Source organism: Hyaena hyaena, unplaced genomic scaffold (genome assembly GCF_003009895.1).
Source record: "Hyaena hyaena isolate Hyena2069 unplaced genomic scaffold, ASM300989v1 scaffold_611, whole genome shotgun sequence".
NCBI classification, from domain to species: domain Eukaryota; kingdom Metazoa; phylum Chordata; class Mammalia; order Carnivora; family Hyaenidae; genus Hyaena; species Hyaena hyaena.
The window spans coordinates 165,505-173,812 of record NW_024081242.1 but is presented as its reverse complement, the minus strand read 5'-3'; the positions used below and the strand labels follow the sequence as shown (position 1 = coordinate 173,812).

At 39.3% G+C, this 8,308-nt stretch overlaps 1 non-coding gene across 1 annotated transcript; it reads right to left on the bottom strand.

Annotated features, from left to right (window-relative positions):
* Positions 1–2,007: 2,007 nt before the first annotated feature.
* LOC120248771 lies at positions 2,008–2,196 on the bottom strand. Its single transcript, XR_005532680.1, has one exon. It is a non-coding gene; the product is annotated as a U2 spliceosomal RNA (small nuclear RNA).
* Positions 2,197–8,308: the final 6,112 nt, after the last annotated feature.

Below are 8,308 nucleotides of genomic sequence, written 5' to 3'. Positions count from 1 at the left end.
CATGGGTGGTGGTAGTTTTATAAAGTCGTGTGAATAGGGTGATGTGAAATCATTAAAAAAAAGTAGTTGCAGATAAAAATTACTATGATACTTGTAATTAATAGTGCCCAAAAAAATGATGTTAAATTTCCCAGTGATAGGTTTTGAAAAGCGAGGGAATGGTGGATTACAAGGGGGGTTGGCAGGCACAATGAAAATATGTGGCCCTGAAGCTTGGTTATTTGTGTCTCTTTGGCTGAAGAATGAGTCTCTTGTATCAGGGATGGTTATACTTTTTAATCAATTCCAGAGCTTGTAGGAAAGTACAGATGGAGGAGGAAGGTAAAAGCCTGCCAAGCAGCAGATTTCCCGGATCAAGTCTCAAGATCAATGGAGTGGCTTCAATGGCAGCCATATTACTCTAAATCCAGCAGACTGCTTGAGGGACCAAGTCTTGTTGGCAATATGGACTGGCATCTGTAGGATTTTGTGCTATAAATTCTTTGTGTATAAATGAGACTTGTTCAGCTGCTCCTATGCTCTCCTCAACTGCTCCTTTCTCTGAGCTTTGCAGAATTTTGAATAGAATACATCCTCTGTCTCTTTATTTAAAAAAGTCCGATTTCTCTGATGAACCTCTTTTTATGTGTTTCTTACTTGAGAGCTCTAGTTTTGTTGATGAAACATGGTCTAAACTCGGGAAACACCTTCTTTCGTGTGCACCCCTAACCCATTCCCCATCCTAACAAAAACTTGGTCAACTGTAAGTTGTGAGGAAAACCACTGTTTAGTCTTTGTCAGAGGAATTGGAAAACCAGCCTATGCTTACCTAGATTCCGTAAGTCACTCTAATTTATTACCATCGCTTGTGAATTAAAAAAAAAAACACATGCAAGCAACTTTTTACAATACAAAGATTGTTCTCACACCTTCTTAATTCTAGGATTCCACTATTATTTAGATGGGGTGATACGACCCCGTGAAACATTGGCTAAGGATAAAATGAGGATTTTTATGCATATAATAAAAGCTGTATTATGTAGGTTGATGAATGTTTTTCATTTCTAAGAAAGGTGATTTCCTGTTGGATGGGGAAGAGGATCCTGCAGTGAGCAGTAAATAATTGAGCAGAATAAAAATCTGTCAGTTTATGATAGTTCATCTGACTGCTGATCACTGTTTGGCCTGTTGACAGGATATCAAACCTTTTCCTCCCTAACTGAAAACAGATAAATAACCTAAGTCCTAAGACATTATGGCAAGGTAGGCATTTTTATTTCTATTTTAGTTTTCTAGATATATGCGGTGTAGTCTTTTTTTTTTTTTTCCTAACCACATCTGTCCCAACGGCATTACATTTTAAAGTATAATGTCCCCTCTCAATCACTGTGACTGCTAACTTTATCATCTGTGAAAGCTTCCCCAGAGATTGGTCTCTTCAGAAGCAGAGATTTTTCTTAACTGGTCTACCAAGATTTTTTTGTTTTTTTTTGATCAGGGGATTAGTCTAAAAACAGAGGGTTTTCCTTTTCTCCCCCCACCCTTACACACTTGCTAATCAGTGTCGATTTTGCTTCACATTTTTTCCTTAACCTTGGCTATTCTTAGAGGTCAGTCAGTGAAAGTATGGAGGCCCCAGGAGGACGTGATGGCCTCTGAGTCCTGTGTAAGCCACTGGGCTATTTACACTATAAAATGATGTGATTAAAAGCCAGTTGTAGAGAAAAATGCTTGCATGATTGTTTTGCACTTCTGCCATTACCTTGCAGAAAAAGAGCACAGCTGGAATGAGTTTTGATGCCTCAAGGCCCTGATTTTTGATAGATTAGAAGGAATCCATCCAGCAGGTTGTATTGATACATTTATTTTTCTCCATGTCTAAGTAGCACAATGGACAGCTGGTTTTGTCAAGGAGAGCAGCACGGATAAAAAGGACTCAAAGGGCATGTTATAGAATGAGTGGGGTAATCATAAGGCAAGTATATTGATGTTACCATGGTACCCTTTGGAAATAATGCCTGCAGTGTTCAATAGTGGACAATAGATGAGTAAGATTTAAGAGCTATCATTTCCATCCCTCTGGACTTGGGAGCATTCTCTACAGGTAGAAGAGAGCCATAAAATGAGACTTTAAAAATAGTCCACATGCATTATGTATGTGACTTCTGATAAGAACAGATACTACACTTGATCTTAGCTAAAAGGCCGAGAAGCGATGTGACTTCTGTAATGTGTGACCTTGAGTTTGCTTACTCCTTACACCTACTCCATCCTCATTGTTTCCACTGAATGTTGTTCAACTTCCTAATTCTCTTCACTTTCATGTCCTTTGCCAATAAGTTAGAGACTCCATTGAGCACAGGAGCCAGGTTCTTTGCTGTTCTTCTCTACCACTTGATGCAATGCTTTGCACCTGTTAGGTATTCTATACAGATTTGTAAAAGAGCATATACAGTAAGGATGCATTTACAATGTTAGGAAGTGATACAGAGAATAAATTCTTAGATTTAGTGATATTTCCATTTGGTGAATGACTGAGTTGTCACATTTGTTCCTTAAATGCAGATCTTTGTCATCTGCACAGTCCTGGCCTTTTGCTCTGTTTTCTCTCCTTAAGATTCCATCTCTCTTATACCTTTGATCAGTCATCTCTGGTCAATGACTCTGTAACCTGTAGGTGAAAGCTTGTCTTTTGGTCTAGTTTCTCCTTGGATTTCTTGTTACCACCTCAAACTCCATCCCGTCCAGAGTACTCACCAGAATGAGCTTTCTCCTTTTGAATTGCATGTTGGCCAACGATTTACCTATTTATCATTTTGGAAATGCTTTGGTTTTGTTCTTTATTACTGTACCCTCTGACTTCAATTCTTTCTCTTTGGTACATTTGTTATCTCCTGGGTTCATCTCTTTCCCCCTCTTGTTGTAAGCCACTCTGTCCAGACATGACCTCAAGCCCTGCTTACTTTGTGGCCTCCTAATTAGCCTTTTTGACCCTGTTCACTTTCTTCTCTAGATGACGGATTGACATACCTTTTCTGCACAAGGCAACGTAGCCTACAGACAGATGAGAATATTGGAGAGGAGCTCTACTCCTCCTTGTGGCCCGATGGAGGGAACCAGGGATCGGGCCACTTCCTCCTAACTGTACTGCACTGGGCAGGGAGGTGTTGGCAAAGGCAAGTAAAAGGTGAAATTTCAGCCACTTACAGTGTGCCTTTCCCTTGATTAGGTGTTTGGTTGTTGATTTTCGACTCCTAAAAAGTTATTTTAGTCAGTCTTTAGTTATTTTTAAAAATGTTTCCATAGTACAATCAGGGCCTGGAGCTTCCTAATCTGCCATCTCACTGATGTCACTCATTGAGTATACTTTTTTTTTTTTTTAACATGTATTTATTTTTGAGAGCAAGAGAAAGAGCACGATTTGGGAAGGGACAGAGAGAGGGAGACAGAGGATCCGAAACAGGCTCTGTGCTGTTAGTGCAAAGTCTGATGCAGGGCTTGATTTCACAGATTGCAAGATCATGATCTGACCTGAAACCAGGAGTCTGACCCTTAACTGACTGACCTGCCCAGGTGCCCCTTGAGTGTAAGTTTTGAAATGGGAGGAAACAATTAAGAATAGAAAAACAGAGTTTGATTTGGAAAGTTTACATTTACGCTCAATTAGGTCTCCACGAACTTGTTTTGTGATGTGTACTAGTAACAGTTTTGGACATTTTTGCCTTGAATAGAAGCTAGGCCCAGAGACCCATTGGAGTACATTTGACAGCTAGGTGAAGTGGGTCTGAAGGAGACCATTTGAAAGAGGGAATGAGATAATTTTGGGGACATCATGGATTCAGAGCTCCAGGTGATACAAGCTATAAGGTATTTGGAAGTGCTATGTGTCTAGTGGTAAGTGGTGTGACCATGGTGATGGAGGAGGAGGCCAGGTATCTTCACTTAGCTTTGTCATATGTGGGGGCCTTAGCAGTCATCTCTGAAGGACACAAGTTCAAGAGATTAAAGAAATAGTGTCAAGTGTGAACTAATAGACCTTGTTCCTGAGTACACATGAGACATTTCTTGGCAACCCCTAGAAATAAATGGCTGAGTGGTATGTGTCAGGGGATACTTATATGGGGCCAGAAATGTGGGATGGTGAGATTCAGAGAAATTCAATTCTCTAGGCTGATGAGGTCTGGGGATTCTGTGTAATAAATAAATTAAAATCTGAAATAGAGATCCTATGAAAATGCGATTTTCAAACCATTTTCCATTGCATGGTATAGGAATAATCCTAGAGTCCGTATACATTGTGTGTGACACATGGCCTCGTGTAGAGTTCCTCAATTGCACGGACTTAGTGTAAGGTTTGAGCTTCGTTCCACTTTGTCATTAGCCATCCTTGGCCAGTAGGAATGCTTAACAATAAGAGCACCAATGCTTTCCTTAGTGCTTGGTGACAAAGCATGTGTAGTTGGCATTACATTTAATTTTCAGAGTGGAGGTTATGCAGAACTCTGATTAGGTGTCTGGAGTTTATTGATCTGGCTTCCTTTTTGCCAGGGAATTCAAGTGAGGGCTCACTTGAACTCGTTAAAGCCTATCACTTGTCAAACATCACTACGTCAAAATGTAGGTTATTTATATCCTGAAAGATGGCCCTGCAACGATGGAAGATGGAAAACTGCTTTGTAAAAAAAAAATGAATGTTTTAGGGGTGCCTGGGTGGCTCAGTTGGCTGAGCGTCCGACTTTGGCTCAGGTCATGATCTCAGGGTTCGTGGGTTTGAGCCCCGGGTCAGGCTCTGTGCTGACAGCTAGCTCAGAGCCTAGAGCCTGCTTTCGAGTCTCTGTCTCCCTTTCTCTCTGACCCTCCCTGGCTCATGCTGCCTGCCTCTTTCTCTCTCTCTCTCTCTTTCTCTTTCTTTCTCTCTCAGAAATAAATAAAACATTAAAAAATTTTAAAAAATGAATGTTTTAAACTTGACAAACAGATAGTTGGTAAAAATCTCCCACTTATTCTAATACAGGCAGATATATCAAATTTAGGGTTTTTAAAAAATTTTTACAGGTGATAGGATCTTGATAAGTTTGCCAAGAAAAAGATCAAATTATAAAGAGGAAAGGAAAAGATTTCTTCCTTTCACAATACACTTGTTTGATTATAGAAGAGATCAGGAAGATAAACTTGGCACTGCAGAAAATGCAGTCTGTTCCCTTAAAAGCAAACTTTTTTGTCCCTTGAAGAAACCAATTTACATCTTTAAATATTATATTCATAATTTACCCTTTTAGCACCCTTCATCACCCTACTTTGTTTTTCTGATATTTTATTTTTAAATTTTTATTTTTTTAATATTTAAGTCTAAGTTGGTTGACATGTAGTGGAATAATAATTTCAGGAATAGAATTGAGTGATTCATCACTTACATATAACGCTCAGTGCTCATCCCAACAAGTGTCCTCCCTAATGCCCATCACCCATTTAGTCTGTCCCCCCACCTAACACCCTGCCAGCACCCCTCAGTTCTTTGCATTTAAGAGTCTCTTAGGGTTTATCTCACCCTCTGTTTTTATATTATTTTTGTTTCTCTTCCCTTATGTTCATCTATTTTGTATCTTAGATTCTACAGATGAATGAAATCATATGATAGTTGTCTGTCTCTGACTAATTTCATTTAGCATAGTACCCTCTAGTTCCATCCATGTTGTTGCAAATGGCAAGATTTCATTCCTTTTGATGGCTGAGTAATATTCATTTGCATATATATACTACTACTTCTTTATCCATTCACCTCTCGATGAACATTTGGGCTCTTTGTATACTTTGGTTATTGTTGATAGTGTTGCTATAAACATTGGGGTGCATGTACCCCTTTGAATCAGCACTCCTGTACCCTTTGGATAAATATCTAGTAGTGCAATTGCTAGGTCATAGGGTAGTTCTGTTTTTAGAGGAACCTCCACACTGTTTTTCCAGAGTGGCTGTACCAGTTTGCATTCCCACCATCAGTGTAAAAGGGTACCTCTTTCTCTGCATCCTTGCCAACCTCTGTTATTGCCTGACTTATTAATTTTAGCCATTCTTACTGGTTTGAGGTGATATCATTGTGATTTTGATTTTGATTTGTATTTCCTTGATGATGAGTGATGTTGAGCATCTTTTCATGTGTCTGCTAGTCATCTGGATGTCTTCTTTGGAAAAGTGTTCATGTCTTTTGCCCATTTGTGAAGTGGATTATTTGTTTTTTGGGTGTTGAGTTTAATAAGTTGTTTACATATTTTAGATACTAACCCTTTATCTGATACGTCCTTTGCAAATCTTTTCCCATCCTGTCAGTTGCCTTTTGGTTTTGCTGATTGCTTCCTTTGCTGTGCAGAAGCTTTTTATCTTGATGAGACCCCAATAGTTCATGTTTGCTTTTGTTTCCCTTGCCTCTGGAGACATGTCTGGTAAGAAGTTTGTACGGCCGAGGTCAAAGAGGTTGTTTCTTGTTTTCTCGTCTAGAGTTTGATGGCTCCCTGTCTTACGTTTCAGCCTTTCATCCACTGGGAGTTTATTTTTGTGTATGGTGTGAGAAAGTGGTCCAGGTTCATTCTTCTGCATGTTGCTGTCCAGTTTTCCCAACACGATTTGCTAAAAATACTGTCTTTTTTCCCATTGGATATTCTTTCGTGCTTTGTCAAAGCATACCTTTGTGGGTCCAATTCTGAGTTCCCCATTCTGTTCTATTGATCTATGTGTCTGTTTTTGTGCCAGTCGCATACTGTCTTGATGATTACAGCTTTGTAATAGAATTTGAAGTTCATAATTGTGATGCCTCCAGCTTTGGTTTTCTTTTTCAGGACTGCTTTGGTTATTCACGGTCTTTTCTGTTTCCACACAAATATTAGGATTGTTGGTTCTAGCTCTGTGAAGATTGCTGGGGTTATATTCATAGGAATTGCATTGAACGTGTAGGTTGCTTTGGGTAGTATCAACAGTTTAACAATACTTGTTCTTCCAATCCATGAGCATGGAATGTTTTTCCATTTTTTTTGGTGTCTTCTTCAATTTCTTTCATAAGCTTTTGTATATATTTTCACCTCTTTGGTTGGGTTTATTTCTAGGTATTTTATGGGTTTTGGTGCAATTGTAAATGGAATCGATTTCTTGATTTCTCATTTTGCTGCTTCATTATTCGTGTATAGAAATGCAATGGGTTTCTGTATATTGACTTGATCTCCTGTGAGTTTGCTGAATTCATGGATCAGTTCCTTTTATTTCTTTGTGTTATCTGACTGCTTAGGCTAGGACTTCCAACATTATGTTGAATAACAGTGGTGAAAGTGGACATCCTTATCCTGTTCCTGACGTTAGAGGGAAAGCTCTCAGTTTTTCCTCATTGAGGGTGATATTACCTGTGGGTCTTTCGTATATGGCCTGTATTGATCTTCTATTTTTGTTATTATGAGATTACCATTCACTTAGACATTAATGTAGGTGCCTAGGACTGATTTTTGTTTTCTTTCTCTCCATTGTCTATGTACCAAATTAGTCCCCAAGCACTGTCCTTAATGTCTGCTAAAATTTTCTTGATTTTGCTTTCTTTCCATATAGCCTTCTGGAAGCTATCAGGATTTCAGACCCTCATTATTTCTCACGTGAACTCCTTTCATGATTGAGCTTCAGCTTTCTGCTTTTACCACCTCCACATGCAGTCCATCTTTACTCCATCATTGTCATTGTTCTCAGATGTAACCCTCTCCTATCCATCTTCTCTTTAAATGGATCTGTTTGCTTTCCATTCAGTGCCTTCAGTACAAGCCATTGTTCTGTGTGGCAGATTAAAGATGGTCATATATTTTTGGACACTCCTTCCACTGAGAAGGGGCTCCATATTACTCTGTGAAAAAGAGAATATGGATGGACTCTGTGACTACTTGGACTAAAATATAACTAAAATGCTGTTGCAGTTTCTGGGCTCAGGAGTTAGGAGACTAGCTGTGAGTACTTCATGTTTCTTGGACCACTCACTCTAGGGGTACTTTATCTTGTAACCCAGCCACCAGTACATGAGAAGTGCAAGCCATGTGGTGAGGCCAAGTGTTGGTGCTCCAGTTGACAGCACCAACTGTGCTCTTAGCACCAGTTATTAACCATAAGAGAGGGGCATTTTGACCCTCCACCCCAGTGCATTAAGCTTTAACATAGACCAGAGCCAGAGCCAACCTTTGACTACTAAAGCATAGATCTCCCAAAATCACCGTGTAAGCCCAGTCAATCAAAGGAAACATAAGAGATGTTAATGAATTGTTATTTTAAACCACTGAGTTTTGAAATGACTTATTCAGCAATATATAAG